General features: G+C 39.1%; 1 protein-coding gene across 2 annotated transcripts in view; it reads right to left on the bottom strand.

Annotated features, from left to right (window-relative positions):
- The window catches only part of Sgms1 (sphingomyelin synthase 1), a 297,666-nt gene that overhangs the window by 257,716 nt on the left and 22,266 nt on the right, over nt 1-17,684 (bottom strand). For both annotated transcript variants that reach the window (XM_071611251.1, XM_071611254.1), the window contains exon 2: nt 566-664. The gene's annotated coding sequence lies outside the window, so the exon portion shown is untranslated. The remainder of the gene's footprint in view (nt 1-565; nt 665-17,684) is intronic.

Here is a 17,684-nt window from a genome sequence, read left to right as displayed (position 1 = left end):
ATCCATAGGGGCCGGATAGGCAGATTTCAGGGAATGAAAAAAGTATGGAATCCTTCTCTCTCAGGAAAATTTCACACCTTCATGTTCATGTTTCTTATATCAAACAAATTCATACTGCTTTATCTGTCCATTAATTAAATCTGTTTAAATTTTTTAGTCTGACTTTATTTTTATCAACTATGAAGGGAACATAACTCAAAGTTAGACCCTTTACTAGAAGCTATTTAAATAATTCTGTACCACAGAGTTTATGAATATCCTAAAATATCTCTCAAGGGAGAACATTATTATTTTTAGGAATTATGGCCCCACGCATTTGGGAGAAATTCATATGTCTGTAAGTTACTTTCACACATTTCAGCCAAAAAAAAAAAAGTATAAAACATACACATACACACACACACACACACACACACACACAAAGAAAAGGTAGCAAAAATACTAATAGCTATTAAATCTAATGGTAGTAGGTACATAGGAGTTCACTGTACATTTTTTTAACTCTTCAGTATGATTGAAAATTCTAATAGTAAAAAGCTGCATATAATTTTTTTTTTTTTTTTACCTTTCACAGGGATGGCCGTCTTCTTTCTCCTAATCAAAACCAAATGGCTAAATATGCCCAAATGCACATTCAGGGGTCGCTCATGCCACCTTCTTCGCCCTGCAAGAAGAAGCAAAACAACATGCTATCACCAAGGATTTTTATTGTTAGTGCTATTTCAGTTGATAAAATGTACTTAATACATAGCAAGCATCTAGATTAAAATACTGCTGTAACGTTTTTTAAAACAGGGAGAGAAGTGAAAAGAGAAAAAAAACTGACCATATATTGAATGTGATAAATCAGCCTCACCCAATCAGGAAATTCCAGAACAAAGGAGTATCTCAGTAACTTCATTTTTAATATTTATTAAAATATGATTGATAAATAAAAGTTGCATGTATTTAGGATATAGAATGTGATGTTTTATATATTTTTTTCCACTGTGAAATGATTGCCATAATAAAGCTAATTAACACATCCATTTTTTGTGGAAAGTACGTTCCACAAATGTGTAATGAGATCTACTCTCAGCAAATTTCAAACATGTAATACATTGCTATTGACTTTAGTCATCGTGCCACATTTCAGGTCTTCCTTGTGTCAGAGCTGCAAGTTTGTTGCAGAGAATTTCTTTTAATTCACATAACTTCAGGGCAGTGACACAGCCCAAATATTCTCTCAAACAAAAACTGGCACAAGAAGAACCTGAGCTTCCCTCTGATTTTGGATTTGAGACCATACTTAGAAGGCATCCAGTTGACCCTCTTAAAACCACATTGAAATGGCTAAACCACCCCAAATCCTTTCAGGCAAAAGTGTTTAGATCCAGCACACTATACACTCCAGCACATGCTCTAGAGCAAGGAGGCATCATGGCCTGAAATGTGTAATCAGACTGCTACCACCATAGCTCCTGCTTTGGCACCATCTAGTACATTCGATCCTCCCCACAGCCCTAAGCAGAGTTTACTGATCCTGTGATCCAGAAAAGGCAGCCCAGTGTCAAAGATAATGTATTAGCAGAAAGGAAACTCCTGCTTACCCAGGCTCAGGATCTGTCTGACTATATGGACTGTCTCCACCCCACCAACGTGAAAACTAACCCCAGCACCAAATAGCCAAACAACATATTCACATAAGAGAAATGGGGGTATGGGCTACAGTTTATTCTCTGAGAGTATATATTCATAATCATCTTAATAGTACCACTAATACTATCGTCATTGCCAATTACAATACTTATTACCAGTGAGTATACTTCCTTTGTAGACACAATAACCTTAATGTAATTTTGGCATTGTATATATATATACATATGCACTTCATTTTTCTCCCTTCTTTCTCATAAAAGCACCGTTGCCCAACTGAAGTGAAAAAGCAAGCATCACATCATACGCCTATTGGTTTTTATCTTTGCCATAACCACAGGCGGTTCTCTCTTGCTATTGAGGACTTTCATTTGTTTATAATGCAAAATACAGTACAATTTAAAAAGCAGAGAAACAGCGCCACAAATAAAGACAAAAACAGCACCAGAACTGTAGGGGAGGAGGCAGTGTCACTACATGACGCACTCACAAGGTCTGGAAGATATCTCTATCTCTGTGTTTAACATGTGCGAGGGAGGGGGGGACAAAAGCCTGAGGAAAGCCAGTCAGGGAGCCCCTGCACCGGGTTTTTGGTCCTGTTATGTCAGCTTGTTAGTATGATTAAAAAGCCAGAGACCCTCATCAGGCTGCTCCCTCACCTGAAGGTTGGAACACCTGTTCCAAGGACATTGGGATCTACAAAGGAGAGACAATGTGACTCACCACCTCACAAACTGGGCACACTGGACCCCCCAGGAATACTTACCATGCAGCTAATGCCTTCAGCTACACAAAATAAAGGGGAAATGCATGAAGTACTTTCCAGAAACATCACTCTTACTCAAGATTTTGGTGGGGGAAGTTTAAACAAATAAAGAATTTAAAATTTGTTACTATTAAAACAAATTTATGTTGTGGAGTAAAAAGCAATAGCTTCATGAATTAAGCTAAACACCTATCCTCAGGTGCCTAGATCATTTCCAGCTTGGCTGTAGAAGTGGGGAAAGAAGATGGATTCTCCATTCTTATGAAAGATGGTCTTGGGAGAAAGCAGGGATTTGAATATCACAATGGCCCTTGTTCTGGAGAATTCTCTTCAAAATTAGTTGTCCCAGACTCACCAGATGTAGGCACAGGCAAAATGAAGTCTAGGCACACATAATCCCATTTCTATATCACATTTCCTGGTACAAGTATTACTGAGGTTTGTTTCCTGATGTCCCGCAACAGGCATATTTCTGTCACACAGACTCATGCCACTCTGGTTTTATATCACTGACATTTCTTCTGCCCCATTCACTTCTGGCACATTCACTATTAGCAGTAACTCTCATCTAACTGAATGTCTATAACATTACTATCCAAAAAATGAACTTGGGCTGGAGATGTGGCTCAAGCAGTAGCGTGCTTGCCTGGCATGCGTGCGGCCCGGGTTCGATCCTCAGCACCACATACAAACAAAGATGTTGTGTCCGCCAAAAACTGAAAAATAAATATTGAAATTCCCTCTCTCTTAAAAAAAAAAAATGAACTTGGGGCTGCGTTGTAGCTCAGCAGCAGAGCGCTTGCCTAGCAGGTACGAGGCACTGGATTTGATGCTCAGCACCACATAAAAATAAATAAAAAAAGGTATTATGTCCAACTACAACTAAAAAAAAATTTTAATAAAGAAATAAACTTACCAATTTAGTTTATCTCTAAAATCATTTTATTGTGAAATATATTTTCAAGTGCATAACTACAAGATGGCCCCCAGTGATCCCCACCTCCAGTATTCCTGTATTCTCCTAGCCAGTCCCCTTACACACTGAATAGCTCTGGCATGTGTAAAAACCATCATATTTTGAAATGGTGAAGTGAGACCTCAAAGGCTAGGTTGAAAGACTTTGCAGTGTCCGTCTTATTCTGTCTTGGGAGGGAAGCTGACTGTGGTGATATGAGGACAGGTAAGGTGGTAAAGAACTGAGGTATCTTCCCAAGAACCAGCAAGAAATCCAGCCCTCTGAAGCAGCCTTATAAGTCATCTTGGAGGCAGAGCCCCACTCATTGCTGACCACAGCCTCATGAGAGACCCTAAATCAGACTACCTGACCAAACTGCTCCCGGACTCCTGACCTACACACAGACACACATGAAGTGTGTACAAAGACTCCAGGTAATCTGTTATGCAAGGATAACTAATATAATAACATGTTAGCTTAAAGAACAATAGAATAAATCCTCAATATCCAGTTGGCATTTGATTTTGGTTTGTTTCTGGAAGCCCCGTGTGTGTCCTACCTGACTGCATTTCCCCCACTCATTCTTCACCACCACCCCACCACCAAGATTCACCATTGAATTTTGAGACAATTATTCTTTTGTTCCTCATTAGGGTTTTACCACATATGTGTTCTCAGTATGTTGTTATGTTTTGCCTAATTTAAATCTAATAAAAATAAGCCTATACTGGAAATAAGCTTAGAAGCCCATATTCTTATAAGACTTGCCTCTTCCCTTGCAATTTTGATCTTGAGATTCACTCCTATTGACTCATGTGGCTGTAGTTCACTCATTTTTTTCACCACCACCTAGCTCTCCTGGTGTAAACATACCTGCAATCTCCAGCTCTTTTCTACCACTGAGGATCCTCTGGGGATTTTTCCATTTTTTACTATTCTGAATAATATGCTATTTATATTCTAGGGCTTATTCCCTGGTGCACACAGGCAAGAGTTTCTGCAGGGTATATACCTAGGAGAGGAAAGCAGGGCTTGGGATTGTACATGTTCAACTCCACCAAGTATTGCCAAATTGTTTTTCAAAGTGGTTGTGTACAATTGACTCTTTAGCCGCCTTTCCAGTCTCTCTCCAAATAAGAGGCATGCTTGTTTTACTAATTACAAGGAAAGCTTTCAACCAACAAAAGGGAAAGCCTTTCCTCTTTGCAGCATCACTACTGCAAATAAACAGTACTCCAAAGCAGTGACCCAGACAGCTGGAACATATTAATCACAGAACATCAGTACAAACTTCAGAACAATGATACAGACCCAGCCGACACCACACACTGCCCACGGGTATAAGTCAGATTTGATTTCGAGACCTAGGGTAAATTCAGAGACTATTTTCTTCCTGTGGATTAACATACTATCATTCCACCTTATTGCTATCATATTGAAGGGAAAGAAAATAAACTCACATGCAGCCCAGCCAAATTCAAGACTCAAGCAGGAGAATAAGTCATCTCCAGGAAACAATGGTTGCTTCTTTTTAACAAAGAGCTGGTTATGGTTTTGTTTTGTTTTGTTTTTTAACTATAAAAAGAAATTGTTGTTTACTATATTTATATATAGTAAGTTATACTATTTATATATAGTAAATTGTTATTTACTATAACTGGTTTTATTTGCAGTAATTCTATAAAAAATTCTTCTGTATTTTCTTTACAAAACGATGTCCTTTGTAGATTTAAAGTTAATCCAATTTCTTAGTAATTTTTATAATTTAATCAGGATTTCTAGTAAAAAAGATGATAGCAAATGTCATTAAATACAAATAATGAGAAATTCTGTCATTTAGGGCAAAAAGGAAAGAGAACGTTAAAAATTTCAAGGTAGCTCATGTATCAAAAAAAGAACAGTGGCACAAAAAGGCACCTAATGAGGCCATTTCAACTCAACTGCTCAACAATTATTTGTCTCTTCAAAATCATTTAGCCTTTTGAGGTAGGAACTATTATTATGCCCATTTTGCAGACAGAGGCAGAGGAAGCAATGAAATTGTGCATAATCACATAGCTGATAGGCCACCCCAGGGTTTGAACCCAAGCAGTGTATTCCAGAGTCCACATTCTTTTTTTTTTTTTCTTAATACTTTTTTAGTTGTAGAAGGACCCAATATCTTTATTTTGTTTATTTAGTTTTATGTGATGCTGAGGATCCAACCCTTACCCGTGCGAGACCAGCTCTCTACCACTCAACCACAACCCCAGCCCAGAGTCCACATTTTTAACCATTACTCAGGGCAACTTCTCAGTTCCCCAAAAAGTCTTGCTATAGTGACAACAATAGAAGCCTTCAATTACTAACCATCTACAACATGCTAAGCATTTGTCAAGTGCTCTATTACAGTATTTCTAATTCTCCCCATATCTGTATCAGGAATGTAGTATTCCCATTTTTCAGATGAAGAAACTTAGGCTCTAAGAGTTACGGAAATTTGGCCAAAATCACATAGGCAGTAAAAATTAAGTGGTGGAGACCACTTGAAACACATCCCTAAAGTTCATATTCTTTCTACAATGGGCCTTTGTGGGCTATCTAGGCTACATACTAGTACCTAATCTCAGAGCATGTTGCACTTAAGTGTTGACCTTAGGCCCTGGAAACAGACCCCTGTGGGAAGCAGAGGCTATACTTGGGGAAAGTGTGCTGAGCAGCAGCAGTAGCCACCAGGTCTCCATCCTAAGCTCAAAGAAATGGAATGGGAGCTGAAAAGTGCACCTGGGCTTGACAGCACAGCCTTCTGGAGTTACAATGGGCAGATCCCTAGAGCACAAGGTTTCCTTCTATCAAATGGAGATATCCTTCATTTCCAAGGGGTGCTGTGAGGATTAAAAAGACAAAACACATAAAAAACACCTGGCACACAGAAGGCATCAGATACCTGCTTCACAATGGAAAGATTAAGTGAAGCTACCAAGCAGAAATAAGCAGAGAGTTAATTTTAAGAATTTGTTTCCAAATATAAAGTCTCACATATTTAATAATGAATAATTTGACGAATTTTAAAGGACCATACTTGTATCATTTTTTTAACTAATATTATGACTTCCTCATTCCACCCTCCCCTAAATGAAATAACCATGCCAACTAGATCAACCCTTTATGATATTAGTAAAAGTCAGACATTTTTTTTCATGTAAACATTGGAGCTGGAATGAACTCAAAATAAAACATTTGGCTCATTTAACTTTTCTATTATTGAATTTTAAAAATCTTAAGCATTTACTTCAAATAGCAGCATCTTTTCAAAGTATTTCCAGTTTCCTGGAAATCATCCCAAGTTCTCTGGCCAATAAAAAAAAAAAATGATTAAATGACTAATATATGAAAAAAGAATTCCAGCAACACTACATATACCACTGCTGTGAGAGAAAAGGTTCCTCAATAGTAGCCCTTTTCCATACCTAGAATTAGGTATGATGTACATTTAGGAACAGAACTCCCAGGTTAGCAACCAGAAATCACAGTAAACCATCCTTTTGCATTTAGGGAGAAACGAGAGAGCAACAACAACTGCTGCATTTTAAGTCGCTTTGCAAAACTGCTCCAATCCCATCTTTATTGATCAACTGATGTAAGCCATTAGTGAGCTACACAGAAAAAGAGAAAGGCTGGATCCCATGTCTCTGGTACTTGATCCAGAGTAGAACAAAAGCCCATCAGGGACAATTTTTCAGAGAGAAAAAACTACAAGGGGCAGAAACCACCTCAGAACAAGTATTGAGAACCCAGTGGCATACACTCAGAGCTAGACCTTTTGCTCAGCACACTTTCTGAACCCTTCCTTAAAAACCATCACTCAACCCCCTCAGGTAAATATTTATTACAGATCCCCATTTAGCACATAAGGAAACTGACTCTCTGAGATTAAATGACTCGCCCAAGGTCACAGAACTAGTACCTGGCCCATAGAACATGGCAGGCACTCAAGTATCTTTATGAGATCTTTATTTCTCTACCATGAAAAGAAAAAAATGACTAATCTCCCTAGGATTTTGTAGGGATAAAAAAAGTGCCTAGATCGGTGCCTTGACCTTTGGAATATGCTGTGGTAGGTGGACAACAATGTTGATACAAAAAAAAAAAATGCCAAGATGGGTCAAAATAATAACAACAAGCATAACAAATATAATGAATAGAGGATACACAAATGGCAAACAAGCCTGTTAATTGTTGGGAAAATGCAAATCAAAACCACAGTGAGATTCCAGTACACACCTATCAGAACAGCTAAACTTTAAAAACCAGTGACATCAAATGCTGACGAAATTGCAGATCAAGTAGGACTCTCACACCTTGCAGGTGTGAATGCAGTGTGTGAGAGGGTAAGCAAACTGTGGTAGGTCCACACGATGGAATACCACTTCGTAATAATAAAGAACAAATCACTGATAACACACAGCACCATGGTTGAATCTCAAGTGTGTTACACTAAGAAGCCTAATCTAAGAAAGTTAGAGTCTCTATGATCCCATTTATATGCTATGGAAAAGGCAAAACTATAAAGTCAGAGAACAGATCAGTGTTTCTAGGAGTTCAGGGAAAAAGAGGGTTTGACTACACATAGACAGAAAATCTGGAAGATGATAGGACTATCCCATATGCTGTTTATGGTGATGGTAACATGAATCAACGCACATACTGAAATTCACAAAACTTGCTATGGACTGAATGTCCAAAATGTGTATGTTGAAACCCTAATCTTCAATGTAATGATATTTGGAAATGAGGCCTTTAGGTCATAATGGGATTAGTACCCTTTAAGAAAACACAGGACAAGAGAGATTCTCTCTCTCTCTCTCTCTCTCTCTCTCTCTCTCTGTGTGTGTGTGTGTGTGAGTGTGCGCGCACGCACCGTGTGAGCAGAAAATTAGACATCAGTCCGTGAACCAGAAAGAAAATCCTCCCCAAAAATCAACCATGCTGGCCAGCACCTTGATCTCAGACTTCTAGCCTACAGAACTGTGGGAAATAAATGACTGGTTTTTCAGCCAACCAGTCTCTGGTATTCTTGTTACAGCTAATACATAAATGTGAAGTTTTCTGTGGCATATTAGTTTACATACACACAATATTAGTATATGCCCAAACTGAGAACTATATTTCCTCCAAAAATTCATTTTACTGTTGTAAAATTACTAAAAAAATAGCATTTAAAACTTATAAAGAATTGGTTTGCCTTGATGAAATGACTAGATATCTGACACATGTGGAGAAGGGGTGAAAAGTGAGGGCAAATAGCTGGGAAGCTCCTTGCAGAGGGAACAATGATGGGAGAGGAGACACTCAGGAGTCAGTGGAAGGAGCAGCCACAGAGACCCCGACAGGTGCTCACCAAGTGCAAGACTCTGGAATAATGCAAGTCACATCATCTCCCTGAGCCTTAGTTTATCTATCTCTAAAATGAGGCAGCAAAGAAAATGATTCTGAAGGTTTTTTCCTGCCTTAGGTCAATTTTGTTTTAAGATATTGAATCTAAAAATACAACAGGACGAATAAGTAGAAATACCCAGTGATGGACAAAATAAAATACATCTTCACAAATGCCCAGGAAGACAAAATAAAGTGAAAAGCACCCACGTATATGAATGGTAAGGTGATGGTGGCAGAAGTAGCCAAGACAGAGAAAAGATAGGCAACCAAGAACACCCCTCTATTGTACATTGGAAGCCAAGGTACAGGTAAGGTCCTCAAAATAACTCAAGGACTCAAATGCTAAAAGAGCCAAGAAAAATGAGAACCGATAAAACAAAATTTTCAAGACTATTCAAGAGATTGACTGAGTGACTGCCAAAAAAAAATGTAACAAAAAGGCTACCATCCAAAATGTGCGTGCATCTCAATATCTTGGCTGTGTCCTGATTGGTTTTTTTCCCTGGCATTTTCAACCTCACTCTGCCTTCATCTTCTCTGGTAGGAGCACAGAATTTAATAAAACATGCAGGAATAGTTTCCCTGCCATAGCCCACTTCAAAAGTTGCAATTTTCAAAATTCAGAAATTCCTGGAAATTACCATCATTGGATGCTGGTGAGCCATTTTCTTGTCCTATATAAGTTTAGACTGAATTCTAGAATGGAAGAAGCCATGTCATTTTTAAAGTAGTTAACAAAATGAAACTATACAATCACACAATGTCAGAAGTACTGAGATTTTTTTTCTTGTCACTTTATTAGTTTGTGAAGCAGGAAAATAGCTTGAAGTTAGTAATATTCCCAGGTTAACCAATTGAAATGTGATAAATCCTTCCTCTCTGTCCAGAGTGGGTCTCAAAACACTGTTTAATGGGCAGAGCTATTCCAGCCAAATGAACCCAGGCGGACAGACCACTTAATCAGAACAGAGGAAGGATTAGGGAAATTAACAGTTGAAAAGGAATACCCAAAAGCAAAGTTAACACACTGAAAGAAAACTCTTGCAACACAACTGCTTTTACAAATTTTCCCCTGGATGATGAAATGTGAAAACATCAATTTGGTGTAACCTGGTTCTGTAGGTTAAGAAAGAAGAGAAAAAGCTGGGGACTTCACCTAGAATCTAGCCTCTTCCACCACTAAACAACTCACTAACTTTGGGCAGATTTCTTTAATCTTTTTATATCTCCCTTTCTGCATCTATAAAATGGGGATAATCTTGTCCTTCATCTACCACTCAGGGTAGATGGTGACATGAGCCAGGTGAGATCATGTCTGCAGAAGCACTTCAAGAGAATACAAATGCAAATAGAAGGTGTTATTTATGCTATTCTGCATGGGGAGGAAGGGGAGGCTGAATACAGTTTAATCACATCCCAAATGCCCCTTTCAAGCCAAATATATTTCTCTTCCATTACAGCTGTACTTTGGAGCAGGTTCTGGAATTGATGGAGATAGAAGGTGGTGAAGGAGGATGAATCTGTTACCCAGCTTCAGTCCTCCTGGCTGCAAGAAGAGAAAAGGGTTGTTTCTTACCCATTTATATTCTACTCATCTTTTCAAGAGCCTTCTATGTGTCAGACACCAAGCTAGGCACAAAGAGAAAGGGGGTTTTTGTTTTGTTTTTCATTTTTTTATTAATGCATTATAGTTATGCATACTATTGGGTTCATTTGGATATTATCATACAAGTAGGAAATACAATTTGCTCTATTTCAGTCCCCAGTACTTCCCCTTTCTTTCCCCTTCTCCCTCCCACTCTGCCCCTCCTCTACTCCACTGGTCTTCCTTCTATTTATATTGTATTTTTATATTAGTGCTTTATAGATATACATAAATGTGAAATTCACTGTGGCATATTAGTATATGTACACAGCAGTTTGGTCAATTTCAATCTATCCTTTTCCTGTCCCTCCTCCCTTTCCTCAATTAAGAAAGAGACTTTTTTTTTTTTTTTAACAAAAGAGGCCATGTCCTCAAGCAAGTTCACTCTGGAAACAGCTAAGCATCCAAACAGCTAAGTAGAAACAGCAAAGAGCAAAGTCTAGAGAAAGAGAAGCAACTACAACAGTAAAGGGGGGCATCCTAAGTGACTGTAAGACAGGCAGCAAGACATCACAAGAACAGGAAGGGTGGATGAGGGGGCACAACAAGGGACCAACACAACAGAGGGGAGGAAAAGTTTATTTGAAGGTTCACAGTTTCAGAGGTTTTAGTCCATAGAGGACTGGCTCCATTCCTCGGGGTTCGAGGTGAGGCTGAACATCATGGCAGAAGAGGGTACCCGGGATTTCCCCTATGGGCCACAGGAACCACAAACACATTTAAGTGAGGACTACCATGTTCACCCACACAGCTCAGAAAGAGGACTATGACAGCAGTTGGGTGGACAGAATGAAGACAGAGAGCAGCAGGCAGATGGCTACAGTAGAAATCCAGGAGGTGATAAGGCTTGAGAGCATGAGAGAACAATGGAGATAAGGGGTAAATGGACTTGTCTTGCTGACAGGAAGGATACTGGGGCAAGAGGAATGGTGGGTGACTCCCTTGTTCTGCCCAGATGACTGAGAGGATGGTGGGCTTTTTCACAAGACACTGGAAGAAGTAGAGTTGGTGGGCAGGGTGGGTTTGCTGTGTACCAGTGGCACTTTATTTATATACAACCTCATATATGCAAAGTCACATTGTACATTTGTGACTAACCAAAATCGTTTAGCTGCCTGTTTCAAATTTCCATAGCCAAGAGGCCCTCTGAAGATGAATGGGATGCCTGGGCAAGAACCCAACTGCACCTTCACCTCTCATGGCCGAAGTGAGCATGCACTCCCATAAGAAGTGAAGTTCTGAGGAAAAAAGTGTCTTACGCTAGGCCACACGGCCAGAAAGAGAGGGAACTAAACTTTAATCTAGGATGGTCTGTATGGAAGGAAAAAAACAAAGAGCTATTTCTGCTCTCATACATTACTCAGTACAATTCTTCTGACAGCAGATGTGTGGTAAGTGGTTCTCCACCAGTCACCAGCTGAGTGTCCCCCAATGCAACTGTGACATTACCGACTGAAGATGATATCAGATCCCACCACTTAAAGGTACAGTCCCACAAGACTATCTCCCACTGCAGACGCCAGTCACAAGCCCCAGTTGTTTTTACCAATGCTTCTGACCAATGAGCTATAAATCAGAGGTTGCCAAGACCCTCTCCCTGGGTGTCAGTTTGCTAGGATGGCTCAGAGAAACACTTAATGCTTACTGGTTTGTTAAAAAGGACATCACAAATGATGATGGAATATCCATCATCACATAAAGGAACATCGAGACAGAAGAGATGCTGTTATGGTTTAGATGTGGTGTCCCCGGAAAGCGCACATGTGTGACAATGCAAGAAGGTGTAGAGGAAAAATGATTGGGTCATAGCCTTAGTCTAATTAGTGAGTTAATTCCTGATGGGATTAACTGAAGTGATAGTTAACTGAAGTGATAGGGTGTAGCTGGAGGATTTGGGAATTGGGGCATAGCTTTGGATATATATTTGTATTTGGAGAATGGAGTCTCTTTTTCTGCCTCTTGGTCACCATGTGAACTGCTTTCCTCTACCACCCTCTTCCACCATGATGTTCAGCCTCACCTTGAGCCCCGAGGAATGGAGCCAGCCCTCTATGGACTAAAACCTCTGAAACTGTGAGCCCTCAAATAAACTTTTCCTCCCCTCTGTTGTGTTGGTCAGATTCTTTAGTCACAGCAGCAAAAAAAAAAAAAAAAAAAAAACTGACTAAAACAGATGCTTAGGGTAAGGCATGAGGGTAAGGCATGGAGTTTCCATGCCTCTATGGGGACACCACCCTCCATTCAGCCATCTGGAAGCTCTCCAAACCCTGTCATTTCAAGTCTTTATGGCAGCTTCCATACATAGGTGTGATTGATTACATCACTGGCCATTAGTGATCAAGATGAACTTTCAGCCCCCTTTCCCTCTCTGGAGGTTGGTGTAGGGGTAGACATGCTGAAAACCCCAATGCTTAATCCTGTGTTTTTCATTCTGGTGACCAGTTTCCCTCCTGAAACTACCCAGGGACCCCAGTCACCAATTACCTCATTAGCATACAAAAGGTATTCATCACTAGAGATTCCAAGGGTTTTAGGAGCTACAACAAGGAGCAGAGGCCAAATATATATTTCTTACTGTATCACAATATCACAGTCTCCTTCCAGAAGGGAAGTTTTTCATGTTGTATTTTATTCTACATCATTAATTAAGAGCCTGTGTTTCCCTTGATATGTAGTAAAAGTTCCTGTTCTCTGGCCACTGTGTTCTTCTTTTGATTCTCCCCTCTGAAGAGTCTTCAGGAGGTCCTAAACTGGGGGAAGAAAGCTGTTTGGCAAGGCTGAAGATGGAACCCTGGGCCTTCCACATGCTAGTAAAGTGCTCTACCACTGAGTTACATCCCCTGCCCCATTAACTATCTAGTTTTAATCAAACTCTGAACATGACAGTCACTAGTATGGCAATATGTAAATCAATGGATGTGTAATTGATGTGATTCTGCAATATGTATATGGGCTAAAAATGGGAGTTCATAACCCACTTGAAGCAAAGTGTGAAAGATGATATATCAAGAACTATGTAATGTTTTGAACAACCAACAATAAAAAAAATAAAAAAATAAAAAAAAAAAAAAAGATCCTCTAAATAAGATACAAAGAAAGGCTAGGGATGTGGCTCAGTGGTTAAGTGCCCCTGGGTTCAATACCAGGTACCAAATATATGTATATTTATAATAAGTATATGTTTATAATAGATGTTAAAATAAACAGACATAGCTTTTCATGCATTCTGAAAAAAAAATAAAATAAAATGAGAATACAAAAAAAAAACTCTGTTCCCACTACTGAGCTGTTCAACTGTCCTGTCAGCCAAGAAAGTGCCGCACCAACTCTGCTCCTTAAATTTCATTCCAATGAGTACTTCGGATAACCAGCCACTCTGTGGCTCTGCAAATGCAAAGAGAATGTTCTGGTCTCTGTAGGAGTTATTTCTGAATTCATTTGTCCTACCTTGTGTCAGGTACTAAAAGTTCCCTGCAGGCCTAGTACTTACTAAGTGACATTTGCATCATTGGTTGAACCTAGCCTGATACTTTTCCCTGCTCCATAGCTGTCTCTCTGCTACATCTGGGCAAAGAGTGAGAAGGCAGCTGAAGGAGATGCCTGACAGTCCAGGCACTGTCCTAGGCATGACAGTAGTGACCAGACAGCAAGGTTTCTTGAGCTTAGTCACACAAAAAATATGAAAAAAAAATTTATTTATATATATATATATAAATGTACAAATATGTATATAAAGCAAACACATCAAAATGTTAATATCTGATAAAACTAATATTCTCCATATTTTTCTGGACATTTAAAATATTTAATGAGAAAAAGAAATTTCTTATAAGAAAAAAAGTAAAGCCTATGCTCTCTGGGGGAGAAAACTGACTTTTCAAACTAACTCACTTCCAAAGATTTTTTTTATCCAAAGATTTTGGATTTAAAAAAAAATTACTATAATTTATTTTGTTTTTAACATCATGTTTCAGCAGCTGAAAAAGTAATCAGGAAGAAAATGGAAATGAACAAGTTCAGAAATTTAGATTCAACTAAACAATAAAAAGAGATTCTCAGTCTAGACTGTCCATATTTCTACCTTCATATACCCTGGAACAGCAAATGATAAACGAAAATAACAGAAAATCTTAACCGCTTCCTAATACATTTGTGCCCCAGGAGAGGAAGCCCTGGTAAGATCACATTTACTCTTCACCTACAATGTGCTGGGGATTCACAGATATGATCCCCTAATGAACCTGCAAGACGAGCATTATTATCCCCATTTAACAGATGGGGAAATTAGCACTCAAACAACACAAGTATTTTGCTCAACATCTGCTGGCCCCATTGCTGGTGATTGGTGGAACTTGCATCCAGCTCTGACAAGAGTCAGGAACCTTGGTTTTGTTTTCATTACACCATGACACATGCTTCTCACTGTCTGATACTCCTTCTCTCATTTCTCCTATGCTTCAGGGCTCCACAACTGCGTGAATCTTATAAAGAAATCTCTAATAGGCAGTTCAGGAAATATTTTCTAAAATTTAAGAAATCACAATGTTGAGATACACAGTATCATAAACATTATCTTCGAGTGTTAACTCAAGGCAATAAAAAAGTTGATGGGTAAAGAAAACTAAACAATATAATACCTTGAAGGCAAAGGAAACACTACTTTTTTCTTGGCAATACCAGGGATCAAACCCAGGACCTAGAGCACACTAACTCCTGAGTCCATAATTTTTTTTTTTAATTGAAAAGCCATAACACTTGAAGGGAACTTAAAGACACAATTAGCAACAAATGTGTGAGAGGAAAAAAAAAAAAGGATTCTTAAAGTCATTTTCTAATGATATATATCTTTAAACACTTGTTACTATGAAAGTGCACATCATTTGTCTTCTACATGTAGACAGGCAGGACAAACTAGAGCATGTATCAGCAAATTGAGATTTTAGTATTACCACATTTTCAAAAATTAAGAGCATAAAGTTTAAAATATATACTATAATTTATTCCAGTAGGAGTTGCATTAACTATTTGGGAAATTAAATACAAAACAGAAAAAAATGAGAAGTCAGATTGACATTTCTAAATGCTGGAGTTTATTCCTAAAAAAATAGGCCTATGCACAAAAAGGTGTGTGTGTGTGTGTGTGTGTGTGTGTGTACTTTTTCCTACACTTTCCCATATAGTCTTAAGTTTTAAGAGCATTATTGCTCTAAGCATACACTGGTGGACAGGAAGGAAACTTTTTAGTCAAAATCACATAATAAGGGGCTGGGATTGTGGCTCAGTGGTAGAGTGCTCGCCTAGCATGCATGAGGCACTGGGTTCGATCCTCAGCACCAAACAAATGTAAAATAAAGATATTGTGTCCACCTAAAAATTTTTAAAAAAGACTTAAGAATAAATATTTTTAAAAACACACACATAATCAGAACCTTCTACCAGTTGGATCTTCATAATCCTGCCACCCCACTATGTGAGCCTGTATACCACCCCCTACACACACCAGCCCTGTATATACCAGGGCTGAGAGCCAAACCATGAGGAACATTACAGGTGCAACTCAGGCAGAAGTGCCAGGGAGGGAGCCTAAAAGGAACTATCTGGAAGTCAAGAAAACTGGAAATGCAGAGTCACAAAGACCAAAAAGGGAACAAGAAACAAAAGGAGGGTGTTTGTTCCATGATAGTCAGAGAGGGATGAAGTGCCAACACAGGCTGAAAAGTAATGTCAAATGGCAATCTCAATGGAGGGGTCAGGAGAGAGTCAGATGAAAAGAGGCTCAGGAAAGGTTGGAAGAGAGGCCTGTAAACACAAATGCTCTCAAGACATTTGTTCATATTCCACTTTGGATCATAAGCTCAAGAGTGGAGCCTACTTCCCCTCCCACAGTCATGAGCAGTGAAAATACAGGTCACTTAATGTCAGTCCACAAGAAGCACATTGCCACTTCAACAGCCCAAGGAGACCCAACTATGACTTAACCTAAGTCCCACAAGGTTTTATTCCACATACCCAAAATCACACCTCTAGTCTGTCACCAAAAGCATAACATAAAACAGACTTCAACCATAAGCAGGCAATTATTTGCCTAGATATCTGATGTGGTGCAAGGTTAGTTCACTACAATTATGTTTTAGTAAGTTCACTACAATCGATATTACAAAAAGGCCCCAATTATCTTTTTTCCCAGAAACACATTTCTCCAATTACGTACTGCATGCTGAAACAAAAAAATTATTCAGATCGTAATTACAATTATCCTTTGAAATAAAATATTTGACTGATTGCCAAAAGTAACTTAATGTATAAATGCGTGACTGCATATTAAACATACATGCTATTTTGCTCCAGAGATCATCTATTTAAATCAAGACTTTTTAAAATCCAGTCCACAAAAAAGAAGAAAGATCATTTAGCTCTACGAATCTAAACAAACAGCTATCGGTGAAGAGCCAAACCCAGGGGTGAGTGTGTAGCTCATTAGTTGAAAGTACAAGCTTGGAATGTATGGGGACCCTGGATACAATGCCCAGCACCAAAAAAAAAAAAAAAAGATCAAACAACTAGAAAATAAAGGTTTATTATAATAATACAATCCACAATGCTGTCAGTACACTCATGGATAAACTCCCCCACCTTCAGATGTGCCTTTAGAAAATGTGGAGAGCCTAAGCAAACAGACTTGACTGGTATTGCTTAAAACCACAATCATATTTGATTTTTATCAGGCTATCAAAGTACAAAACATTTCACTTCAATTTCTACAAAATAGGCAGCCAACCTCAATGTCCTACATCTCCACAAAAAAGTAGCTATGAACATGTCGCTGCAGGATGGCAGGCACCACAAAGCCACTGGTCCCTACATGGAGCCAGGAGAGAATCTGCTGCTCTATATTCTCGACCAGGCCTCCCCGACCACACAAATTTGGGGGGGGGGGGAATACAAATTAAAGTCAAGAGTGCTTGCTGTGCAAACACAGCTTGTAGCTCGGAACCTTGGCCCCTGTCCCAAACTGATTATCATCCCTTAACAGAAAGTCCGGAGCTGCCACAGCCGGACGGGCTCCCAGAAAAGCAAGCCACTTAAATTCATATCTGCATACTCAGAAAGGGCTGATGAGAATTTAACCAGCTAAGACTGCACTGAGGACCAAACACTACTGCCAGGTTTTTCTCTCTTGAGGTACTGACAGGCAAGAGCTATCAGAGCAGAAGATATGAAAACACCAGGCTGTTTTCCAAGAACCCTGATTGGCCTCACTCAAG

This window comes from Marmota flaviventris, chromosome 4 (genome assembly GCF_047511675.1).
Source record: "Marmota flaviventris isolate mMarFla1 chromosome 4, mMarFla1.hap1, whole genome shotgun sequence".
Lineage (NCBI taxonomy): Eukaryota > Metazoa > Chordata > Mammalia > Rodentia > Sciuridae > Marmota > Marmota flaviventris.
Note: the sequence above shows the minus strand (reverse complement) of the source record. Positions and strands in the feature narration are given on the sequence as shown.